This window comes from Panthera leo, chromosome C1 (genome assembly GCF_018350215.1).
Source record: "Panthera leo isolate Ple1 chromosome C1, P.leo_Ple1_pat1.1, whole genome shotgun sequence".
Taxonomy (NCBI): domain Eukaryota; kingdom Metazoa; phylum Chordata; class Mammalia; order Carnivora; family Felidae; genus Panthera; species Panthera leo.
The window spans coordinates 177,489,862-177,516,368 of NC_056686.1; the positions used below are offsets into that span (position 1 = coordinate 177,489,862).

At 39.9% G+C, this 26,507-nt stretch overlaps 1 long non-coding RNA gene across 2 annotated transcripts; it reads left to right on the forward strand.

Annotated features, from left to right (window-relative positions):
* The first annotated feature begins 3,914 nt into the window (after window positions 1-3,914).
* On the forward strand, window positions 3,915-24,588 carry LOC122228079. Of its 2 annotated transcripts, XR_006206389.1 has the most exons (6): window positions 3,915-4,021; window positions 5,349-5,435; window positions 7,635-7,735; window positions 8,207-8,282; window positions 12,790-13,009; window positions 23,929-24,588. It is a non-coding gene; the product is annotated as an uncharacterized LOC122228079 (long non-coding RNA). The 2 variants fall into 2 exon arrangements; XR_006206390.1 differs by lacking the exon at window positions 5,349-5,435.
* The last annotated feature ends 1,919 nt before the right edge of the window (window positions 24,589-26,507 follow it).

Consider the following 26,507-nt stretch of genomic DNA (forward strand, 5'->3'; position numbering starts at 1 on the left):
GATACAAGGAGCAGCCACTACTCCCAGGGAAGAGACAGAGGACACAAGGAAGGGACAAGGCCCCCTCTCCCAGTCACCCTCCAATGGCAAGATCCAGATCTCCTCGGAGAGGTCGAGTTTGCGGTCCACTGGATAGCAGAGCAGTTCACTGGGGTGGCACCAGCTAGGGGTGGCCATCCAACTCCATGGGAAGACACCGGTGGGGCACCTGTGAGACCCCCTGGGAAGCTAGCTGAAATACTAGCAGAACTCTAGAAATACTAGCGTCACTGTGCTCTCATGAGCTGTAGCTGCTTTCAACTATGGGAACAGGCAGGGACGGTGAACTTCGAAAAGATGGTGCTTCCTCTTCCAATATCCCTCTGGCGCCCTCTACAGACAAGGCCTAACGTCTTGCCTGCCTGCAAAAGAGAAATGTTGATAGGGTCCAGCTCCAGTATGGCACATTGGAACAATGTTATTATTTTTTAAATGTTTATTCATTTTGGAGGCCGAGAGAGTGAGCAAGCATGGGGGAGGGGCAGAGAGAGAGAGAGAGAAAGAGAGAGACAGACAGACAAAGCGGGCCCTGCGCTGGAAGCAGCAAGCCTGATGTGGGTGGGGTTTGAACTCATGAACCTTGAGATCATGACCTGAGCTGAAGATGGACACTCAGTCGATTCATGGGCTCCGGAGCTGAAGAGTTTTAAACTGAAAACTGGCACACATACCAAGGTACTTATGAATGAAATAATAGGCTGTCTGTGATTTGCTTCAAAATAATTCTCTTGGGGGGGCGGGGATTACAGATGAAACAAGATTATTCACATGTTGGTAATTGTTGAAGATGGGACTTCTTATATAAGGGTTCATTTTACTCTTTTTTTATATACATGTTTAATTCATATATATCACATATGTGTTTATATATGATATATATGTTTATATATTTTACATATCATATATGTTTATATATCATATATATGTTTACATATATATTTATATATGATACACATGTTTATATATCATATATATGTTCATATATGAGAGAGATGTTTATGAGATATATATGAGATAAACATATACATTCATATGTATATGTGTGTATTAATATATAAGCATTTCCTACACATTTTTATTTAAAAAAAGGTTTAAAAATGTGAGTTGACACATTATCTGTCCCTAGGAAGCTAAAGCTTTATATTATAACCTAGCAATCTAGGACTGTTCAGAATTTGGGGGAAGCCAGGTGTCAGGACAATGTAATCTAAGTATGCCCCGACTCGGAAGATGGAACTGTCACTCTGACTGATCATGGGAGAGAAAAGGATTTTACTTCTATGAAAAATTTGGAGCTGTGGCTAGCAGGCTGTACATAGGTGCAAACATTCTTAATACTGAAAGGGGCCAAAATAATTGCCCTAAGTGAGTTAATGTGTGTAAAGCTCTTAAAACAGTGCTTAGACCATTCTAAGTGCTATGCAAATGATTGTTTTCATTTCATGTTAATCGCCTCCCTGTAATCAACCACCTCGAAATTTGTCCTACTGCTGGCGAGGCCCCCCCTTACCCACTTGATGTAGTATTATCGAGATTCCATATAATCCAGGAATTCAAACCTTGGACTGTCAAAGGAAAGAGCTGAGTAGTACCTAAGAATATCCTCTGTTTTCCTCTGCTTCTTGTCTTTCTAGGGGAGACACAGTGGTAGCATTGGCTGCCTCAGCAAAGGCACCAATCATAGAGGCTCCGCCCATAGCGCTGGGTCGGGGTGGGGGCAAGGGCAAAGAGGTGGCGGCTGGAAAAGTGCTGACCACAGCAGGGACCCGAATGGGGGCGGGAAGCATGTAGGGCCCCAGAAGAGCTCAGTGCCAGTGGGGCATTGCGGACCACACGTAGGTGCCTCCAGGCGCACAGGGAGGTGGGTGACACATTTTGCTGCACGGTGAGGGCGAGGTGGGAGTTGTAGATGCCAAGGGGTTTGATAACTAGTGGGAAGAAGTTGAATGAGCCTTGACTGGAGGTTTTGGAGGGAGGTGTTTCCTTTAGCGTCCCTTTGGTGGAATCCAGTGTGCGTGTGTGTGTGTGTGTGTGTGTGTGTGTGTGTGTGTGTGGCACAAGCCTGCATATTATGCATGTAAGTATGGACATCTGTTTGCATGCAGCAGTGGCAACAGGACGATTCAATCCCCTGGTGAAAAGGAGTCAAACTTCGTATTTAGATTAAATGGATAAATAAGCAAGCATTGCTGGGTAATCAACCTGATATGTAATTTTTTCCTTCTATAGTGGAGTTGCATTTCATACACATTCAATGTATGGGAATTCAACCAAAAGTGCTTGGCTTAGCAAAGCGACAGCCTACCGGGCGATACAAGCAAGAGAGAAGTGAGAGAAAGGCAAAAACATTCATCGTAATCGTGCATCCGCCATGACACCAACAGCTGGTGCTGCCCTGGGTTGTCTCAGTTTCTGTGTGATTCTCAGAGTGGAGCCTCTTGCTGCGTACGATTCTTGCTCTTAAAAACACAGTTTTGGTGTTTATTTAATAGGACATGCGCTCTAAACACAAAGTCACCACGTCCTCTAGAACTCAATGAAGAATACCAACTTCTCGCTCTCTTTTCTTTCTTTTTTTTTTTTTTTTTAAACATTTATTTTTGAGACAGAGAGAGACAGAGCATGAACGGGGGAGGGGCAGAGAGAGAGGGAGACACAGAATCGGAAGCAGGCTCCAGGCTCTGAGCTATCAACCCAGAGCCCGACGCAGGGCTCGAACTCACTGACCGCGAGATCGTGACCTGAGCTGAAGTCGGACGCTTAACCGACTGAGCCACCCAGGCGCCCCATCTCGCTCTCTTTTCTTATGGAATTAAAAATGTTGAAGGTGATATTTTTCATATCTATTACATATAAAGTGAAATCATTTGTAAGCGATATATACAGTTGACCCCTGAGCAACACAGAATTGAACTTCAGATCCACTCGTGTGGATTTTTTCAATAAATACAGTAGAATACCGTAAGTGTAGTTTCCTCTCATGCAGCGTACAATACATAGAGCACACAAAGTATGCGTTAATGGACCATTTCTGTTATTGGCAAGGCTTCTGGTCAACAGCAGGATATCAGTAGTTGAGTTTGGGGGGAGTCAAAAGTTACATGTGGATTTTCAACTGCACAGAGGAGTCAGCAACCCTAACCTGCATTGCTCAAGGGTCAACTGTGTATATTACTGCAAGGGGCTGTACATGCAAAACTATGCCTTTCAAATTAGTTTAAGGGATTTTTAAATAAACTCAGGTGCCGTATGGGTTTTATTTTATATGCTGACTTTAGATCCTATCCCTGCACAAAGCACGGCTCCTCTGTATGATTTCTGTTATTGAATCAAAACAAAAGGTCTCATTTGGATGTGTTGAATCAGTGTTGCAGAGTGTGTGTCAAAATTCAGTGTTTATCACTTTGTTTCATACAAAAAAACAACACATCCTTAAAAGCAGGGTGGTTTGAGCATTGAAAAATGAAAACAAAGTTTAAAGGTGGTATCTGGGGGAAGGAAAGGTCAAGGGATGCTGGAAAGGAACCCTTTTAATATCTCAAAGGGAATAGGCAGTAATGGGTAGAAGTGTGATAAAGCGGCCATAACAACGTGAACTTGGCTACGTAAATTTTGAAGCATAAGTTTGGTCTTAGGTGATCTTACATGAAAATGTGAATATTATAAATTGCTTATCACATTCAAGCCATTTGTGCCCATTCCCACCGCTACCATTTAGCCATGCTACGTAATGGCGTGAAGCACCCATTCATTACTCCAAAGTAATCTTGTGGCCACTCTTCAGTATGACTGAAAGTCCCATTACCTTCTGCATTCTTTCCCCCCCCCCCCACCCCCCGTGCCCCCAACCAGTCTCTTCCTTGGAATTATCAACACTTCTGGGGTTTCAGCTTGACTGGATTTCTTGTTGACTGGAGGCAGAAGAGCCCCCTGGGAAGTGACCTTGACTTGTTTGTTGCTGTGGCTCCAGAGCATCAAGCTGGTAAGATCGCCTGACAGTTGTATTTTGACGGGGAGAAAAAGGTGGTGGAAAAGGGAGAGAAAAGTCCTGGGAGGAAAGGATCTGAGCATGTGGAACTTGACCCAGAACAAAGCCTTAGTCATCAGGGTGGGAGGAAGTCCTGAATACATTGCAGCGACTGTTCTCCAAATGTGTCCTTGGTCCTGCAGTGCTGGCTGGATCCCGGGGACAGAGAGAGCTGCAGATAAGGGAAAGTGCTGATGCACTCAACTGTGGGCCACATTAGAGCACCAGCATGTTACTCTGAGAGTCCTCTAGGGTCAAACAGAGCTCAGGCCAGAGCTCAGGGAGACATTTTTTTTTTTTAATTTTACCTTCCTGCACCTCGGGGCTCACCTGGTGATTCAGGGGGTGGACAACTGGCAGAGCGTTCACTGCCAGGTTCAGGGCATGGTGGGGGAGGGGAGCAGGTGCACATGCAGAGACATGGTGGCCTCTGGGTTGTGGGGGGATCCAAGTACTCTCCGGTTGAGGGACACTTCTCAGGGGGCCCAGTGCCTGCTTCAGTGTGGGTTACACTCACTATTGACTTTCTTTGGTTTTAAGTTTTCCTAGGACTTCGAGTTATCTCCTTACATATAGCACAGAGAAGTATATGGCTTTATAAAAAGTGGTTTCAAAGGTACTAATATGAAATACAGTTATTATGCAGTTTTAAAACTGTAACTTGTCTTATCTGTGGGTGATTCAAGCCTCTTGCGGGACAGAAGTGTGGGTTTCATGGCTTTCCTGTTGCATTTTCTTTAGACTTTAGGATGGTAATGCAACTAATTTTTTAAAATAAGAAAATACAGTAGGAAATTCCTCAACACTTTTCAAGCACAGTTTAGGGAGAAAATTAGTCGCCTCAGTTTGTTTTATGTGATTTCTACACAAACCTCCTAAAGCAAAATCAATATGCAATAAAGTCCTGGAGCTGTTGCTGTCAGTTTCTCACTAATAAGTACATTCGATCGAATCCCCTGTCCTACTCATGTCCTTTCCCTACATTTTGTGTCCAGGTACACTTGGAGAAACGAACTGTAAAAATGTCTTGCTGCATGATAATTTCCATCTTGCCCCCATCTTATCTCCTGCATTCTCCCCCATCCCCTGCTTCCAGTAGAAGTTTTGCAAAGCTGCATGGTATTTTCGTTTTTTAAACTTCACGGGAAGGAAGGAGAGAAAGTCAGTTCATGGGAATAACTGGCTGCTTTTCCTAATCATAGGGGAAGGAGGGAAAAAGAAATGAGCAAGCAGGGCTTTATTCTCCGTTGCTTAATTCTTACCTCCATCCTCCATCTTTCAGACTGGGGTCAAGATTCACCTCTGTTCCACAGGAGGTTGACTGACCATCAGGAGGGCTGCCTAGAAGACTGGTCCTTCTTTGCACCAAGTGAGCTTGGGTCCAGTTCTGAATCCTGCCACTGGCAGGTCATGTCTACTATAACTTCTCTTTTTCTTTCTTCCTCAGTCACACATGGAGCCTTGCTTCAACCTTCTAGGAATTAATAAAGGAAGAGACAAACATTAGACTCCCAAGATTCTAATTAACTTTGATGTGGATTTCTGTGTAAAGTTGGATGAGTCACTGATTTTTAATAAATGGGAGAGAGAATCTTAAAGATTAATGTAATAGCTGAGAACACAAGCGCTGGGACTTTGATGCTTGCTTAATTCTTTCTCCCAACCCTCGTCATTTGGAGAAAAAAAAATATCAAAGACCTTAAGAAAGTGGGGAAAGGCAAGGGGATTATGCAAATGAAAAGTTCACAGGACTAAATCATTACTCTCCTGCAAATGAGCTTCTCCTTCGTGTGCTTTGCAGGAGTGTTTTAGGACTATATTTGCTGGAGATCCATTCCTGAGGATAATGAGAAACGGAGGCATGGTGAAAAAGAGACTGATTATGAACTAACTGATCTTCCTAGGCATTGTGAGAGGTTAAAAAACAAACAAACAAACAAAAATTGCAAAATCTGAGGTCTAGTAAAAACTTGACTTATTTTGCACTAATATCCATCTTTTTAAAAAGTAACAATGATGCATTAGTGACGTGTATCATTTGAGTTCCCCCCACCCCCACCCAGTCCAGGCAGCATGTCGGAAACCTACACCAGTATGTCTACTTTTCCAGCTGTCCTTACTAGTAGTGGTCTAAACTCTTTAGAAGCTTCAGGGGTATTGCTGGCCGGCCCCCTCTTTGTTCTGATTTAGCGCCTGAAGCAGAGTGAAGCTTTCTAACTGCTAAAGGAAGCCCCTCAGTCTGGGGTTCAGCAGTTAAAACTGGCCCCTCGTGGGCTCCAGGCCACTCACTTTCCCATCTGATGGAATGTTCCAGTGCTGAGCATCACCAAGGTTAAATAATTTAGCCTAAGTCTCCCTTTGGGCTGATAGCAGACAGCTACACCATACAAAGATATATTTTGAGTGGTTGTACAGATTAAGTACTCAATTTTTTCCTAAATGATAAACTGACATGGTGATAGATATAGAACAATGCACAAGGCATTGTGTTTGATTAACCTTGACTGTGGATGCTTTTGCAGCTCAGGCAGCTGATTTGAAGAAACTTATAATTTCATAATCTTACCAAAAAACTAAAACCAAAACAAAAAAAAAAAATCAAAACCAGAGCAAAAACACCCCCAACCGTTAATCTTTTAGCATTTTATAAAGTAGGAACTTAGTATATATCTACTGGTAATGAAGGAACTTATGTAGGTTGATAGAATTTATTGATTCTTTATTTCACACTTGAGTTCTGTGGACAAATACTCGTAAATAATAAATAACATCCTGGGAGTGCATCTTTTCTCACCTGTTGTATTTCTCAGAATAAATCTCATGAGACTATATGCCACAGAGACTCAAGAGGGAAGTAACTAATCGTTTTGAAGACGTTGAAGGCTGAATTCTGGCTTTCCCTGTTATTAGCTGTGCAACTTTGTGTAAGTCACTTAACTTCTCTAAGCTCAACTTCTTGAGCTCAAAAATGGATATAATGCCACTTCATCCTAGTGTACTATGTCATGTGCAATGTGCTTAGGCCAGTATTGGGCACACAGGGAAGCACTTAACTAGCATAGCTATTATTCCTAGAAATAGAATCCCTGGGTTAAGGATATGGATGTTACAAAGTTGATACAAATTGCCAACTTCATCTTAACTTCTGATTATAAAGCTGGGGGACTCATTAGGGAGCATATTAAAATAAGTGAAAATAGGAATGTTCATGAGTGTAAAAATCTGCCCCAGGAGTCACCTGTGTGTTTCTTAACTGTTCTTTCTTCTGACGACAGCACCTTGGTTTTCCTCTGGAAATCATATTTTCTCCATTCCTGTAAAGGAAGAGACAAACATTAGACTCCCAAGATTCTAATTAATTTGATGTGGATTTCTCCACATTAACAGGGCTGATGGCCTCCTCTGGCCTCAGCAGGGAGAAGGGATTGGTTCAGTAATGGGCACAAGACTTGAGGTGGCTCACTGAGAGCTCAACCTAGGATGTTTATTGATATTGGGAAAATGGCACCATCTTTTTTCTGGGCTTGCCAGGCCTGCGCTGCTGGTGACTATCTTTTCTCCTATGTAGAAAGAATCTACACAGAGAAATGCAGAACTGAGATATGGACAAGTGACCCGGTGACCATGTTTGAACAGCTGCGTGTAGCCGTTTTTGGACTTTGGGCTTACGTGAGTCAATATATTCCCTTTATCACTCAAATAATTTTGTGTTGGGCTCTTATCGAAAGGTGACTAAAATTGACAGTTCATATTATGTTCCTCCAGGAACATATGTAAGAAATAAGAAATGTGTAAGAAATAAGCAGAGTTTCTATCACATTAAATGTCAGAAACATTTTTGTTTCAGGATATTTATGAATGATGGTATGTCACAAGTCAATACAGTTTACTCAATGTCTGTGTAATGTTGTCATTGGTTTACGACCTACCTTGAACAGGTGTAGGTTTCCTTCAAAAGCATGACTGAAACCATGGAAACCTCTTGATTACCTGGTAACCAGTCATGATTCTATCAGTTTATGTATGTGTCTGTGAAGGTAAATGTAGGAAATTAGAAAAAAAAAAGCTGAATGAACTGTTAAAATGAAAATCTGCAAACTGTATCTGTTGGTGTTAATTTCTGAGACTTCTTCTCTACAGATTTGGATTGCAAAACATAAGCATCGTTTGTCTTTGACTTTTTCCTTTATCCAGAGGATGTACAGAGGCTGAAAAGGTGGGTTCAGGTTGAGGAGTCTCATGTTGAGAAAGTAAAGACAAAACAGGCCAAATTTGGGAGGGCTTTGAGCACTGGTCCAAGGCTTTGTACTTCATTCTTTGTGGAATAAGGAGCCCTTAAATATCTTGCATGAGAAAGTTTCTAGAAGATTAATATGTAGATGAGGGTAGAGGAGAAGAGACAGGAGGCAAGGGAAGAAATGACTGGACTATTGCAGAAATTCAGGTTGATATAAAAAAAATAGTGGGGCAATGAGAGTGGAAAGAAAATGATGCATGGGAAAGACACTGAGCAGAAGGAGCAAACAAGACTTGGTCACCCCAAGAATAAGGGGCAGCAGAAGGAAAAGAGTATACAGTAAGCATATTACTAGTTTTTTTTTTTTTAAGTTAGTTTGGGGAACTAGTTGGCTCTCGGTGGGGGAGCTGTGGGGAAAATAATGAGTTCGGTTTTATCTGAACCCTTTTCTTTTCTTTTCTTTTCTTTTCTTTTCTTTTCTTTTCTTTTCTTTTCTTTTCTTTTCTTTTAATGTTTATTTTTGAGAGAGACAGAGACAGAGTGTGAGCACGGGTGGGGCAGAGAGAAAGGGAGACAGAATCCAAAACAGGCTCCAGGCTCTGAGCTGTCAGCACAGAGGCCGACGCGGGGCTCGAACTCACAAACTGTGAGATCATGACCTGAGCTGAAGTTGTACGCTTAGCCGACTGAACCACCCAGGTGCCTCTATCTGAATCCTTTTCTATCTGGATGTCAGCTCTCTTAGAAGTTGAAGGTAGAATGTAGAATGGGAGGTAACCATGGGGCAACCCTGGAACTTGAAAATGGCTCTCCCAGAGCTATGCTTAGACAAGTATGCAAAGTAACTTTAAGAGCAGTAATCTTTATCTATAACCTGTGAAAGTACAACACGTTCTCTGAAGAAAGGACAGCTCATTAGAAAGGAGGCTCTTTGGTAAGGAAGTAAACAAAATGGAGAGTCATAGAGACAAAGTTAGAAAGTGCCCACAACACAGTGTTTGGTGTGGCCTAAGGCCTTATGAGGCAAGCCAGTGTGGTTAGCAGATAAAACCCAGTGTGATGATGAATGGAGGTACCAGGCTATTTTAATGTTTCGCCACTTTGTAGTTTGTTCTAATTTTATGCTTACCAAATCAATCTTCTAGTTATAATTTGGCTCCCCATATGGCTTCTATGCCGGGAGAGAAATTCCTGTGAGTAGCAGCTCTCTTTTCATTGTCTGTCATTAAATTGGAATTCTGGGTAAGAAGCACATGTGTCACTTAGGAGCTTCCACAGTGTTGAGTCATCATCCTCATGATCTGTCCAACCCCGGGGCACAGGCCAAACTGGGTTTCCCCATCTGTAAGGCTGAGGGCCAGCCTCTGCCTGGTGTGACCCACCAGCTCGAGGCCTCACGGTAGGTAGGCAGTGGACCTTCCCTCTCGTATGTTCTGACTTTCCCATGATCTCTTCTCAAGCATGTATACTTCCTGTCTCAGAGCACACCAAAGAACAGGAATCAGGAAATCAACAACAAGGCCTCCAATCTCCTAGAGGAACCGTCACACGCTGTGGAAGTAATACCTGGGACATTTTTCCACTTGGGGAACTCTAAGTCACCACCCAAATCGTGTTTACTTTGTTAGTTTTGCATGTGTGTGTGGTGTGTGTGTGTGAGGGAGAGATCATAAAAGCTACTCGTAGTCATTATAGAACAAAAAAATACTGAGAAAACAAAAATCAATAAAAACAAGTTAATGTCCCGAGGCAACCCGTTTGCATTTCGGCGTTATTTCCTCCTAGGCAATTTCAGTTTTACTTTTAATTTATACATAATTTTTGAAGCTTCATTATGTGGTTCCCAATTCCACTGCAGATTAGAAATGGCAATTTGGAGAAAGGGACGAGAAAGAAAAGTCACAAAAAGTTGGTAACATGTGTTAAAGTGCATAGTGCTCTGGAATCATCTAATTGGCCACCGCCACGCACAGCTCGGTAACTACTGGGGTCAGTCACTGCATTGTAATTGGTACCATAATACATTTACAGAAACCAAACCAAAACAAAAAAACAAACCCCCCAAAAACCCAGTAATACATTTACATCATGATGACCTCAAATCATCATTAAATGCTTAAATTGTGTTTTGTATACTTCTGTTAAAAGTCAGAGATATAAAGAATACACTTTTGAACTATATCATTTAAACTGGTTAATATATTGGGGCGCCTGGGTGGCTCAGTCGGTTGAGCGGCCGACTTCGGCTCAGGTCATGATCTCACGGTCCGTGAGTTCGAGCCCCGCGTTGAGCCCCGAGCCTCTGTGCTGACAGCTCGGAGCCTGGAGCCTGTTTCAGATTCTGTGTCTCCCTCTCTCTGACCCTCCCCCATTCATGCTCTGTCTCTCTCTGTCTCAAAAATAAAATAAACGTTAAAAAAAAATTAAAAAAAAAAATAAACTGGTTAATATACATAAGGAGTGAAGTGAACCCTTACCTATTTATAAACTTAACTATACAGAATTCTTCCTTTTCCCTGGGTCCCAAATACATAGACAAGATGTAGCTAAAACTATGGGTTGCCTTTCTGGCATCCATTCCATTCTGTTCCATGTTGTAGCAGCCATGCTTTTGGTGGGATTGGCCTCACCTCTGGCTTTAGAGAAGGACTCTGCTTGGCCTAAGTTAATCATGATGATCACATCCTCTTGCCCAATAACTGATTCAGGAATAAGCCTGGAGCTGTGGCCTTAATTAATGGCTAAAAGCATTTTTCTAGCCGCAGTGATCTCCAAAATTTCAGATTATGGGGTCCTGAAACTGCTGCAACCATTTTGTTACCATGAGGAAACTCATCTGAGGATTTTTTTTTTTTAATTTTTTTTTTTTTTAAACGTTTATTTATTTTTGAGACAGAGAGAGACAGAGCATGAACAGGGGAGGGTCAGAGAGAGAGGCAGACACAGAATCTGAAGCAGGCTCCAGGCTCTGAGCTGTCAGCACAGCTCGCGGGGCTTGAACTCACGGACCATGAGATCATGACCTGAGCCAAAGTTGGACGCTTAACCGACCAAGCCACCCAGGCGCCCCAGGATTTTTGTTTTTAAAACAGCAGAAGAGATGATTTATTGTATATATATGTTACACATGTAACACAATTGAGAACACAACTTGTCCAGAATATTACAGGTCCAGGGTAAAGGACCAAAAGGGCCTGTCTGGTATAAGAAAAGGTGGGTTTCTCAGTGGTTGTGGTGGCTGGATGGTGATGGAATTTCTAGGTCCATGGAAACAACTTCTGACAGTAGCATGCAGTCTAACAACTTGCACCAGTGCCCCCGGCCTTCCCCTTTCCATATTTTTGCTTTTGTGACCTTTATGGGTACAAAGAAGAATCCAGAATCCTGAAATTTACTGTATACCTGGAATTAAGTCAATAATTTCCGTGTATGTTTAGGCTATTTTGATTTGTGTATCTTGTTACTTGTGACAGAATTTACAATTGTTTTTACTGTGCTTTGGAGGCAATGTTAAGGCCACCAACGTGTAAATATCCAGAAATTTTGGTATGGGCATGAATCTAAAGTTCAAGACACCAGTCAGGGCTGGGAGTGAGCCACAAGTAAGGAGATGATAGATATCACACAGGAGCTGCTCAGTGAATAAATACTGGTGGAGTGTTGTTGGAATAGTCAGAATAGGTCAGGACTGGCTAGGAGAAAGGACAGAGAGTAGAAGTCTGAAGACCAAAACGTCAGTTAGTATGAGGAGCAGAAATTAGAATTAAAAAAAAAAAATTAATGTTTTTATTTCTTTTTGACAGAGAGAGAGAGACAGAGCATGAGTGGGGGAGGGGCAGAGAGAGAGGGAGACACAGAATTTGAGGCAGGCTCCAGGCTCTGAGGTGTCAGCACAGAGCCCGACACAGGGCTCGAACTCACAGACTGAGAGATCGTGACCTGAGCCTGAAACGCCCAGAGTCTAAGAGACCCCCAAAAACGAACCACCAGAGTCCAGAGTCAAAGCTAAGCAGCAAGGGTCATTTATTGCAGGTTCGAACCTGGACCTCTGCGCCCTCGTTGCCGGTGACGCCGAGAGGTCCTGAGAGAGGTTTTTACACCCCTTTTATAGACAGGTACAAACAAGTCATGAGGAAATCAGGAATTTTCCACAGTTACAGAGCTGCGATTGGTTGGTGTTTAAAGTTGGACACTTAACAGTATTCGATTGGTTCCTGCCTTTAGGTCAGACCACAACCGGGGGTACGGGTATCACAATGATTGATCAGGAATACACGGATGTGCCAGGCAACAATGATTGATCAGGAGTACACGGATGTGCCAAGTAACAATGGTTGATCAGGAATATACGGATGTGCCAGGCAACAATGATTGATCAGGAATACATGGGCGCGCCAAGCAATTGTACAGAAGCGGAACAAGCTGGTTAAGCTTGGTTAGGTTTCAGTTTCCCATAACTTAAGCTTTTAAGTTTTAATTTTCTCAGGCCTCTCAAGCCGAAGTCAAACGCTCAGCCGACGGAGCCACCCAGGCGCCCCAAGGAGGAGAAATTAGAATTAATGAAGAAGCTACTGGAGAGAAAGGGAGGGAGGCAGCATGTTGTCACATCACCATGTCTAATGAGAAAGAAGTTTACATGAAGAGCTGGCGATCTACGATGTCAAATGTTTCAGAGGCACCAAGATAACCAGTGAACTATGAACTTGGTAATTTGGGGGTAATTGATAATTTGATGAGATGCACAGAAACAAGTAGTAAGTAACTTTGACTTTTATTAGATTTGGGATAATCACAGGGTAAACAAAGTTTACCAGAGACCCTGGCCCAGCAAAGAATAATCATAGTGGCAGACCCAGAATGGATTTTCTCTGATTCTGCTTTTATTTACTCTGTAGAAAAATTCAGAGATTTAAAAGTTCGTTACACATATCTGGAGGACTCCAGAATGTTTCTCGTGTTGACTAGAAACCACGGGTTGACAAGAGGTATCCACCATTTTCCTCCTCTCCTCTTCTGGCTCTCTGGGAGACAGGTTATGCTGGAAAAGGCACAGGGCAAGGCAGAGAAGTCTAATACACTGGCTAGTCATCAACACTTTCCACAGCTTGTAATACTGACCCTGAGAGTTCCACCACCATGAGGGCATTGCATGACGGCATCACTATGCCAGCATACCGAGATAGCACCATCCCTTAAGGTGGCCTAGCATTGACTGGGCTCTCAGAGGCTTGTCTCCTATGGGAAAATTTGCCAAATTTTAGAGAGCATTATAACCAAATGCCTGAAATGGTAGAAGATTGGTAAGCAATGAATCCAAATATTAGGAGTGATTTGACTCAAGAAGCGTCCCCCAGTTGGGATGGATTGAGGTACTCTAGGGATAATGTTGCCAAGAAATTGAAAATGTTACTGTTCAGTCAGAATTTCTTTTTCTGTAGATAACACTTGCGTAGTTATTTGTAAACATTTTCTTCCTCTGGGATCCTCCTTCTTCCCCTGCTTACGTGGCTGATCATCTTCTCTATTCATGTGGCTTTTCTTTCAAACATGAGTCCAATATCCTCGATTAGGATTCTACTTACAATCAAATGCCAATTCTGCCTCCCCCAGACTTCTGGAATTTTAAGTGTTCATAAATATTCCCTTCGTACATTTTTAAAGACAGCCCTTGGAGTTTATTCCTTTATATGAAAACGTATCTCCAGTGGTGTAGATATTTTCTAGTTCATTCATCCATCCATTCATTCATCCGTCCATTATTTACTCATACATACCATAAATATTCAATGTATACCTACTATGTGTTAGGTATACTGTGTTAGATGCTGGCATAATAATGATTAGCAATACAGGCACATCATCAGCTTCTGATGATGAGTCCTGGGAGATAGTTCCCTCCAGACCCTGGGTGTGCTGCTATCTCCTGTTGCTGCTAGAGCATGAAACACCAAAGCTTCTGGCAGTGTCCACGGATATCCATCAATGATGGTCAGTGTTACTGGTCGATGACCTCACGAACCTACTATTTTCTTGTTGATGCCCCCACTGCCTTAGTACCTAGTACTGCCTAGTATTAGAGACTGTAAGATGTGGTAGTGAAGCAGCTGAATCTGTCCCTAAATCTGGGCTCAGGGCAGCTAGGGCTGTGAGAGCATGCATAATATATACTGAGAGTGCCACCTTCTGATGCCGCTAAGGCTGATGGTTTCAATGCCAACCACTCTGCTCTTCTAAATCTCTGTCTGCTTTAGCATTTCTCATTCTTTCCACCACCCAGTTTTACTGAAATATAACTAACATATAACATTGTGGAAGCGTAAGGTGTCTAATGCAGTGACTTGATAGACATAAATATTGTGGAACGTTTACCACGGTAAGGTTAGGTAACACATCCTTTGCCTCATATAACTACCATTTTGTTGTTGTTGTTATGGTGAGAACATTTAAAATCTGCTCTTATGGCCATTTTCAAGTATCCAATACTCAAAACATATAGTTTACTATAGTCAGCATGATGTACATTAGATCTCCAGAATGAATTCCTCTAGTAACTGGAAGCTTGCACCCTTTAACCAACATCTCCTCATTTCCCTCGTCCTTCACCCAGTCTGGCAACTGCTGTTCTACTCTCTGTTTCAGCTTTTTTAGGTCACATATATAAATGAGCTCATACAGTATTTGTCTTTCTCTGTCTGACATTTTACTTAGCATAATTCTCTTTAAGATTCATATTGTTGTAAATGGTAGGCTTTCCTTCTTTTTTTTATGGCTGAATACTATTCTATTGTGCATATATCATATTTTCTTTATCCATTCTTCCACTGACAGATACTTTGGTTGCAGCCACGTCTTAGCTATTGTGAATAATGCTATAATGAACATGGGAGTGAAGTTAACTCTTTGAGATGGTGATTTCATTTCCTTTGGGTATATATCCAGAAATGGGATTACTGGATCATATGGTATATCTACTTTTAATTTTCTGAGGAACTTCCATACTGTTTCCCAGGGTGGCTGTACGCATAGGGCACAAGGGTTCTCTTTCTTTTTATGTCCTCACCAACACTTGCTATCTCTTGTTTTTTGTTTTGTTTTGTTTTGTATAATAGTCATTCTAACAGGTGTGAAGTAATATCTCCCTGTGGTTTCGATTTGCATTTCTTTGATGATTAGTGATGTTGAACATCTTTTCAAGTCTCTGTTGGCATTTGGATTTTTATTTTTTTTGGAAAATGTCTATTCATTCCTCTGCCCATTTTTAAATTGGATTAATTAATTAATTAATTAATTTTTGCTATTGAGTTGTAGGAGTCCCATATATATTTTGGATATTAACCCTTTATTAGATACATGGTTTGTAAATATTTTCTCCCATCCCATAGGCTGCCTTTTCATTACGTTGATTGTTTCTTTGGCTGTGCAGAGCTTTTGAGTCATTGATATTTGCTTTTGTTGCCTGTGCTTTTGTTGCCATGTTCAAAAACCATTTGCCAAGATTAATGTCTTAGAGTTTTTTCCCCTATATTTTCTTCTAGGAGTTTCATGGTGTCAGGTTGTAGAGCTAAGTCCCTACTCCGTTTGTAGTTAATATTTGTGAGAGGTGTTAAGATAGGGGTCTAATTTCATTCTTCTGCATATGAACATCTAGTTTTCTCAATACCTTTTATTGAAGAGACTATTCTTTCACTATGGAGTATTTCAAATATTAGTCTACTGCATGTACATGGGTTTATTTCTTGGCTCTCCATTCTGTACCATTGGCCTATGTATCTCTTTTATGCCAGTATCATATTGTTTTGATTACCATAGCTTTGAATATAGTTTGAAATCAGGAGGTGTGATGCCTTCAAGTTTGTTCTTTCTCCAGATTTTTTTTGGATACTTGGGTCTTTTGAGGCTTCACATAAATTTTAGGATTATTTTTTTCTGTTTCTGTAAAAAAAAAAAACATTGGAATTTTAATAGGGATTGCAGTGAATCTGTGGTATGCTTTGGATAGCGTGGACATTTTAACAATATTGACTCTTTCAATCCATAAACATGGATATCTTTCTATGTATTTATGTTTTCTTCAATTTCTTTCATCAATGTCTCACAATTTTTGATGTATAGATCTTTCACTTCCTTGGTTAAATTTATTTCTAAGTATTTTACCTTTTTTGATGCTATTGTGAATGAGATTATTTTCTTTATTTCTTTTTCAAATAGTTTATTATTAGTGTATATAAATACAACTGAGTTTTGTATGCTGGCTTTGTATCCTGAGACTTGATTGAATTTGTTTATTCTAACAGTTTTTAGGTGGAGTCTTAAGGATCTTCTATAGACAGGAATAGGTCACCAGCAAACAGAGACAATTTTTCTTCTTCCTTTTAGTTTTGGACGCCTTTTAGTTCTTTTTCTTTCCTAACTGCTCTGGCTAGGATTTCTAGTACTCTGCTGAATAAGAGTGGTGATAGTGGGCGCTTGCCTTGTTCCTGATCTTAGAAGGTAAACTTTCAAACTTTCACTGCTGTGTATGATGTCAGCTGTGGGCTTGTCATATATGGCTTTTATATGTTGAAGTATGTTTTTATTGTACCCACATTGTTGACAGTTTTTATCGTGAAAGGATGTTGAATTTTGTCAAAGACTTTTTTGCATCTATTGAGATAACCAGGATTTTTACCTTTCATTCTATTAATATGATACATCATATTTTATTAATTTGTATATATTGAACCATCCTTGCATCCCAGGGACGAATCCCACTTGATTATGGTGTATGATCCTTTTAATGCACTGTTGAATTTGGTTTGCTAATATTTTGTTGAGAATTTTGGAATTTTCATCAGGGAGATTGGCCTATACTTTTCTTATAGTATCCTAATCCAGCTCTGTTATCAGAGAAATCCTGGCTTCATAAAATGAGCTTGAAAGTCTTCCCTCCTCTTCAATTTTTGGGAAGGATTTTGAGAAGAATTTATACTAGTTCTTTTTAAAATGTTTGGTAGAATTCGCTTGTGAAGACATCTGGTCCTAAGCTTTTCTTTATTGGAAGATTTTTGATTAATAATTCAATCCTCTTACTTACTATTGGTCTGATTTTCTATTTCTTCATGATTCAGTCTTGGTAGGTTATATGTTTCTAGGAATTTATCATTTCTTCTAGTTTGTTCAGTTTGTTGATGCATAATTATTCATAGTAGTCTCATAATCCTTTGTATTTCTGTGCTATCAGTTTTAACTTCTCTTCTTTCATTTTTAACTTTAGTTATTTGAGTACTCTCTCTCTCTCTTTTTTTCTTGGTTAGCCTGGCTAAAGATTAGCCTGGTTGTCAGTTTTATTTACCTTTACAAAAAACCAACTCTTAGTTTTGTTGATTTTTTAAAAATTATTTTTATTCTCTATTTCATTTATTTCTTCTCCAATCTTGGTTGTAAACACTTGCTGCTATAAACTCCCTACCTAGAAGTGCTTTTGCTACATCTCATAAGTTTTGGTATGTCATGCTTCCATTTTTATTTAAGATATACTTTTATTTCCCTCTTGATTATTTCTTTCACTCATTGGCTATTTGGGAATGTGTTGTTTAATTTCCACATGTTTGTCAAATTTCCAGTTTTTCTCTTGTTATTGATTTCTAGTTTCATACCATTATGGTCAGAAAATGTACTTGGTATGATTCAGTCTTTTCAAGTTTGTGGAGACTTGTTTTATGACCTAACATATGATCTATCCTGGAGAATGTTCAGTATACATTTGAGAAGAATGTGTGTTCTATCACTATTGGATAGAATGTTATGTATATGTCTTTTAGGCCCATTTGGTTTAAAGTATAGCTCAGGTTTAATGTTTTTTATTTATTTCCTGTCAAGATAATGTATCCATTGTTGAAAGTGAGATATTGAAGTCTCTACTATTATTGTATTGTTTTCTATTACTCTCCTAAGATCTTTTAGTATTTGCTTAACATATTTAGGTGACCCAATGGTGGTTGCATTTATATTTATACAATTTATTATTATACATTTTGTGAGAAATCAACTCCCTATCATCATAAGTTAACCCTTCTATCATTATATAATGACTGTTTTCTCTTGTTAAAATTTTTATTAAAAATCTATTTTGTTGGATAGAAGTATAGCTAATCTTGCTCTCTTTTGGTTTCTATTTGCATAAAATATCTTTTTCCATCCCTTCACTTTGAGCTTACAAATATCCTTAAAGCTGAGTAAATGTCTTGTAGGCAGCATATAGTTAGTCTTGTTTTTTATCCATTCAGCCACTCTGTGCCTCTTGATTGGAAAATTTAATCCATTTACATTTTAAGTAATTATTAATAGGTTAGGGCTTACTATTACTATCTTGTTAGTTGTTTTCTGGCTGGTTGTAGTTCCTTTGTTCATTTCTTGCTATTTTCCTTCGTAAATTAATGATTTTCCATAGTGGTATACTTGGATTCCCTTATCTTTATCTTGTTTGTATCTACTATAGGTCTTTGCTTGGTGATTACCCTGAGGCTTGCATGAAACATCTTATAGGTATAAGAGCCTGTTTTAAGCTGATAGCAACTTAACCTGCAACTGAATACCCAAATTCTGTCATTTTACTTCCTCCCTACCTTTTATGTTTTTATGCCACAATTTACATGTTCTTACATTATGTATTCATTGACAAAGTATTATAGCTACAGCTTCTGTCCTTTTAGCTCTACATTAGAGTTCAGTGATTAACACAGTGCATCATATTACAGTTTTGGAGAATTCTGAATTTAATGATACACTTATCTTTACAATTGTGTTTTATTTATTTATTTTTATTTTTTTTAATGTTTATTTATTTTTGAGAGACTGAGAAAGACAGCATGAGCGGGAGAGGGCAGAGACATAGAGAGAGAGACTCAGAATATGAAGCAGGCTCCAGGCTCTGAGCTGTCAGCACAAAGCCCAATGTGGGGCTTGAACTCAGGAGCTGTGAGATCATGACCTGAGCCAAAGTCGGACGCTCAACTGACTGAGCCACCCAGGCACCCCTGCAATTGTGTTTTATATATTCATAGATTTTCATGGTACTAGCTAACATCCTTTTATTACAGCTTGAAGAACTTTCAGCATTTCTTGTAAGGTGATGAACTCTCAGCTTTTGTTTGGGAGTGTTTTTCTCTCATTCCGAAAGACATATTTACTGGGAAAAGTATTCTTGGATGGCAACTTTTTTTCCTAGTACTTTGAATAAATTGTCTCACTCTCTCTTGGCCTCTAAGGTTTCTGCTGAGAAATCTTCTCACAGCCTCTTGGGGTTCTCTTGTAAGTGACAAGCTTCTTTTTGCTGTTTTCAAGGTTCTTTCTTTGTTTTCAATTTTAGGCAGTTTTATCATAATGTGTCTCGGAGAAAATCATTTTGGGTTTAAATTTTGGGAGAACCTATGAGCTTCATGAACTCGAATGTTGAAATCTCTCCATAGCTTTGGGAAGTTATCAGCCATTATTTCTTTAGATAAGCTTTCTGCTTCTTTCTCCCTCTTTTCTCCTTCTGGAACTCCAGTAATCCATAGGTTGTTTTTTTTATTGTGTTTCATCAGTCCTATAGGCTTTCTTCATTCCTTTTCATTAGTTTTCATTTTTGCCCTTCTGACTGATATTTTCAAATGGTCTGTCCTTGAATTCACTGATTCTTTCTTTGCTTCAACTAGTTGGTTATTGAAGCTCTATATTGAATTCTTCAGTTTAGTCATTCTATTCTTCAGCTCCAAAATTTCTGTTTTGGTTCCTAGCCATCTCTAAATGTCTCTGTTTTGTTGGTCTGTGGATAAAATGAAACTGAAGAGGGTCTTTTGTAGATCCATGAAAGGCTGGCAAAGTTGGCTGCTTACCCTATTCTCCCTTTCCTGGTAAGGGGACTCTTTTGAACTGGGAAGTTCCTTCTTGGTGCTGTGTAACATCAGCCTGGAGGGTGAGATGATGCAGGGAAAATGAAGTTCTTCCTCCCTTTTTTAGCTTTGTTATTCTCAGAAGATTTTCATTCAAATCTGAACTTCCTAAGTGAACGTCTAAGCTCTTCCAGAACTATATTTGTTCATGGATGGCTATGTATTTGTTGATCTTTTGGGGGGGGAGGCAGAGGCTGGTGTCTCCTACTCAACCATGGTGGTGACATCACCTGGCTTTCTCACTCTTTTATTGTACCCTCATCCCTATGACTAAAATGTGCATCTTGACTCTCTCTTCTCTTAGAATGAGTTCTTTCTTGGGGCACCTGTGTGGCTCAGTTGTTGAGCATCCAATTTTGGCTCAGGTCATGATCTCACGGTTTGAGCTCCGCATTTGGCTCACTGCTGACAGCACAGAGACCACTTTGGATCTTCTGTCCCCCTCTCTCTCTGCCCCTCCCGTGCTTGCACTGTCTCTCTCAAAATAAATAAATAAACTTAAAAAAAAAAAAAAGAATGAATTCTTTCTCAATATTTTTTTTCTCTTTTCTTTTTTTTTTTTTTCTGCTGGAAATGGGCTCCTGGTTGGCTTGGTCCACCATCCATCGAGATATCTGAATACATTCTTTTTTTTTTTTAAGTTTATTGATGTATTTTGAGAAAGAGAGAGAGAGGAGGGGCAGAGAGAGAGAGAGAGAGAAAGAGAGAGAATCTCAAGCAAGCTCTGCACTGTCAGCACAGAGCCTGACTCAGGGCTTGAACCCATGAACCAAGAGATCATGACCTGAGCTGAAACCAAGAGTGAGATGCTTAACCAACTGAGCCACCCAGGCACCCCAATATACGAATACATTCTAAATCCTTCAGTAAGCAAAGCTTAGGGTCAGGTCGATGTACCTATAACAGATTAGTTTAATTCTATCACCAAAATTCATATATGCATATGTATTAACCCAGAGCCCAGCAAAAGACCTTGCACAATAAGGGGGAAAGGACAAGAGGCAGACAATGAAAAAGGGAAGGAAATGAAGGAGGAAGAATGGAATAAAGAATGAAAGCTCTTTAGTGCAGAATTTAAGAAATTGAGCACATCATAAATCCCTAATAATTTAAGGTAGAGGAATGGATAGGAGCAAGTAATGATTTACAGTTTTCTAGAGATTCTGATACATTTTTTTAGAGACTATATGTCATATAATATAGAATGACTAAAGAGAAATAAGGTCATAACTGCCAATAGATACAATGTAACTGAAATCTGTAACATAATATTTAAAGCAAAATTCTCAAATGCATTTGCGAGTTTACTTTACTTTCCGAGGGACAGAAATGTCATTTCTTCAGAAATTTTGGATGACTAGGTTGTGCCAAATTCATCTGAAGCATTTGTGAAATTCATGTGAGAAACTAACAGTATAGAAATTGCTTATCCAGAATGTAAGAAGGCTGCAGCATCAGCTGGAAAGTCAGTCGGTGACAGGCTTTTCACATCACTGAGAGGCAGAGCCCCACACTGTGAGAGGCTGAGGCCCCTGCTGGGAAATGTTGTCTGTGCATTTGCTGGGTCTCTTGTATTACGGGCCTCTTTGTGTTTTGTGGTGCAAGACATAAGCAGTGGAATATGTGAAATGAGGACCAGTATATTAAAGTTATCTTGTAGTGTTTGGTTGCACATATTTAAACTGCTTAGCAACAGTGGCTCCAGGTTCATACCTTCTGTCCTTTATATGTGTTTAATCAGTAACACAGCATATCTCCACTTTGTAAAGCAATAACCAGGAGGCTGATCGTTATGTTCAGAAATAAAGGACATATCAGGCTCGCTGTTATCAGGAGTCTCATGCACATGAAATTGTCTGGTGGCTGGAAAGGACTAGGCTGAGAAAGGCTCATTCTTCCTGAGCTGAATCTTTACATGTTTAATTACATGCTTACGAGTTTAATTACATCCCCTAAGTAAAGAACCTCTTGTCCGGCTACAGAGACAAAACAGTTTGCAAAGAAAGTGACGTGTGCGGCTGCTGACCTGAGCTCTCTCTAGGGAGAAAAGGGTTTGGAAATCGCCCACTATGTCCTTTCCCTATCTCAAGACTTTGATCCAGATGAAGTGACATATGAGTGACCAAGGTAGAAGACAGAAATGATTCGATAACAACAGAATCATGCTCTACATGGAATTCTAAACTAGTAAAAAAAAGTATTATCTTAGTCCTGTTGTCTCTTTCAGTTGCAAGTAATAAAAATTCAACTTGAATTGGCTTAAAGAAAATAAATGCATGGATTCCAGTGTGCACAGTCAGGAAGGCTGGATCCTGGTATGTGAAGATTGTTGTCAGGCACCTGACTCACTCCATTATTTGAACTGCCTTTTCCTTGGTGTTGACTTTGTTCATAGCGTCTTCCCAAATAACTGAAAGCTTACACGCTGCTGACTTAGTAACACTAGCAGAGTGTCTCTTCTAATAGATCCAGAAAGAGTTCTCAGGCAGTTTCATCGGTCCGGGTCAGGTCATATATCTCTCCCTGAGCCCAACACTTACTCTGATGGGTAGAGCCTGGGTCATATGCCCACTCTTTCCCCTCAATCAGATTAGGCTCCACCTTACCAATGTCAGCAATCTGTGAGAGAAGGATGTCTCTGTGAACTACGTGAAAGAAAGAAAAAAACAAATGGAAAGATATTCTTTGTTCTTGGAGAGAATGGCATAACCTTGTAGAGATGTCAATTCTCTTAAGTCAATGTGTAAATTTAAGGCAAAACCAGTAAACATACTAATGAACATTTTCCTTAGAGCTAGACAAATTGAATTTAAAGATAATTTTAAAAAAGATAATTTTAAAAAATAAACAAGGAAGAACAATTAGACAAACCCTAAAATGTAAAGGAAGGAAAGAACCATCCTTTATTTCTTCCACTAAAGTTACCCAACATTACCTATTATAAACAATACAGCAAAGAGTATTCTCTACACTTATTTTTGCCCATAAATGCAAGGTTTTTTTTAAAGATTTCTCCTTAGAAGGGGAATTATTAGGGGAGGGCGCCCGGCTGGCTCGGTTGTTTCAGTAGTCAACTCTTGATTTTAGCTCTGATCATGATCTCATGGTTTGTGAGATGTAGCTGACAGCACAGAGCCTGCCTGGGATTCTCTCTCTCTCTCTCTCTCTCTCGCTTCCTCTCTCTGCCCCTCTCCCGCTCACTCTCGCAGTTTCTCCGCTTTCTCGCTCTCTCAAAATAAAGAAATAAGCTGAAAAAAAAAGAAGATGGAATTACTGGGTTTAGGATGTGCAGAGCTATTAAGCAGTTCTTTAAAAATTTTCTCCCTTAAAGATTTAAGAACTGTCGTGTGACATAGATAGTTCTGCATAAATATTTTTCAAGTACAAGTTATGTGGTTATCTAAAATACTGAGAATGATGGAAACCACCCCAGGGAATGAGAGCTAATTGAGAGTTGAGTTTGCTCTGTCAGTTCGCATCGCTCTCAGGAGCTTCCCTGAAATCTGAAATCGCCCCGTGCACAGAGGGCAGCAAGAGACCAAAGAAAGAGGCAGGCCACTCCCTGTTGGCACGGGACAGTTTTAATATGCAAGGAGGACTCGCCTAGAGGGCTTGTATTGGGCGGTAGCAAGACAAATGGATCCCTGCGCCATCAAATCTTAAAAATGTAAAAAAGTGCCCTAACCCGGGATTCAATCGTGTATACTGTGCAGGTATTTTCAATATCACATCATCATCTCAAGACTGTGCGTCTGGAGCCGACTCTGGGAGCTGGAAAGGCAAGTGGAACCCACAGTCCAGCGACAGGAGGACAGCCTCTGCCTGAGAGGATCCAGCTCGTAGGTAACCGGAAGTCACGGTTTTTCAATGACCTTCCCTATCAGTTCAACATTTGATATAATAATTATATCAGAGAAAATCTAAAGCTACTAGACATTGTGATGGTGTTAGCCGAACCTCCAGTATCTCTGCAATGGAAGTTTTATAACTCTTGGCCAGCCTTTATTTTCTTCAATCCTCTTAGTTCTTTATGGCCCATGATTTTCATTATTGTCCTCTTCCCCTCCGTTTTGAATTGATCGTCCCTTGTATCAGTGCCTTTAATGCTTAAAAGAGCTCTCAGACTCTTTGAGCTTTTTAAAATCTACACTCGACTGAGTTTTCTGTTTCAAGCATCTAGCACAGTGCTTGGCAAATAGAGGACCTTCTGTTCAACTAACATCTTCGTCAATTATAGTTTATAGCTCTAACTATCCCTGACCTTATTTGCATAGCTCCACGCAGAGTTCCATACTGGAACTTCCAATGCATGTTTGGAAATAGTATTGCCAGATGGTTCCAACAAAAATACTAAGATCACTTGAGAAAAAAAAAAAAAATTGACCGCAAACCAAAATTACACATGCCATGAGGAACAGTTTGTTGCTGACAATCTATATTACATCTCATGCTTTACATTAGTTAGTTTTTAATCAAATATTTATTTTTCAAGAATATACTTTGTTTTCAAACAAGTGGATAATGTACCCAAGAAAGCAAATTCATTTTTTTTTTTTTTTGGTCAGTACTAAATCTTTTGTATTAATTAATCCATGTATTAACCATGAACAGCACTGATTTTGTAGAGGAACTTCTCTGAAGTTCATTCAAGAACATTTTTCTGAGAATTATGCAAACCAGCGTAGCATTTTACAGCTAGATTTATATTTACCAGTGAATTTTAATGTTCACATATTTTTATGTCTATTAGTTTTCCGTTACTGTGTAACCAATTACTCCAAACCTTAGGGGCTTTAAATAACATTCATTGTCTCTTACAGTGTTCCTTATTTTTGTGGGTCAGGAATTCAGGAGTGCCTTGGCCGGGCAGTTCTGGCTCAGGGTTTCTCATGAGGTTGGGTCAGTTGTTGACTGGGGTGGTAGCCATGTGAAGGCCGAGCTGGGGATTGGTGATCCACTTCCAAATTGGCTCACTCACATGGTTCGCAAGTTGGTGTCGGTTGTCGGCGTCTTGCCAGGTGAGCATCTCTGAGAAACCGTTTGAGTAACGGTCTGGCGGGAACGTGATCCCCGGTAGCAAGTAAACGAGAGACTGTGGAATTTTCTAAAATCACCTCTTGTCTTGGGATTCTGGTAGTCTACTTACTTGGACTGATGGGGGCGGTGTGAGAAAAATTTAGAAGTAATACCGCATGCAACAGGAAGAATTACATCAATGGCATGATTTTCGGAAATCAAAGTCAAAGGCATTTTGTTTGCCAATTTTCGGGTGTTACTGCAAAGTCATCTTCGTGGCGGTCCAATGAGGTGGGTAGTATTATTCTGTTTTGTTTTGTTTTGCATTTTTATTTATTTATTTATTTAGAGGTGGGTATTATTACCTCCAGTTTCCATGTCAGAAAACTGAGAGAGAAGCTATTCAAGTAATTGCTTGAGCTAAAATTTAAATTTAGGCAGTTGACTATGAAGCCCATGATCTTAAAACCAAGCTATGCTGTCTCTTCTTTTACAAAATAAAAATTTTAAAAGCGTCCACTTTATTATGAGAACTTTGTGCAATAAAGTAGATATAATAATTCTATGAACCAACGTGTACTCAACACCCAACTCTACCAACTATCACCTTATGGTCTTTCCTATCTCTTTTTTCCTTATTTATTTTGAAGGAAATCTCAGACATCCTATAATTTCATTCATAGTTATTTCAGTATGACAGTCTAAAAGATAGGAACTTTTTAAAACATATCAAGCCAAAAAATTGAAAATATCTTGATATCAAATACTCAGTCAATATTCAAATTTCCATTTATTTCATAAATATCATTCCTTTAGGAAAAGATTTTAATTTGAGTTATGACTCAAATAGTGTCCACACATTGTGGACATTGTGATGTTTTTTAAATGTTTATTATTTTGAGAGAGAGAGATAGAGAGAGCACAATCTGGGGAGGGGCAGAGAGAGAGGGAGACACAGAATCCAAAGCAGGTTCCAGGCTCTGAGCTGTCAGTACAGAGCCTGATGCAGGGCTCGAACCCACAAACCCCGAGATCATGACCTGAGCTGAGGTTGGTTGCTTAACTGACTGAGCCACCCAGGTGCCCCAGTTGATATGTCTTTTAATTTTATTTTAATTTATATGTTCCCCTTTAATTTTTATTTTTTATTTTCATCACTGATGAACATGTATTCCTAAGACTTGACTATTATGAACAAGACTGCAATGAATCTCCTTGTCTTATTTTTCTGGGAATTGGTGCTTCATGTCCTCATCTATTTTTTATTGGAGGGTTT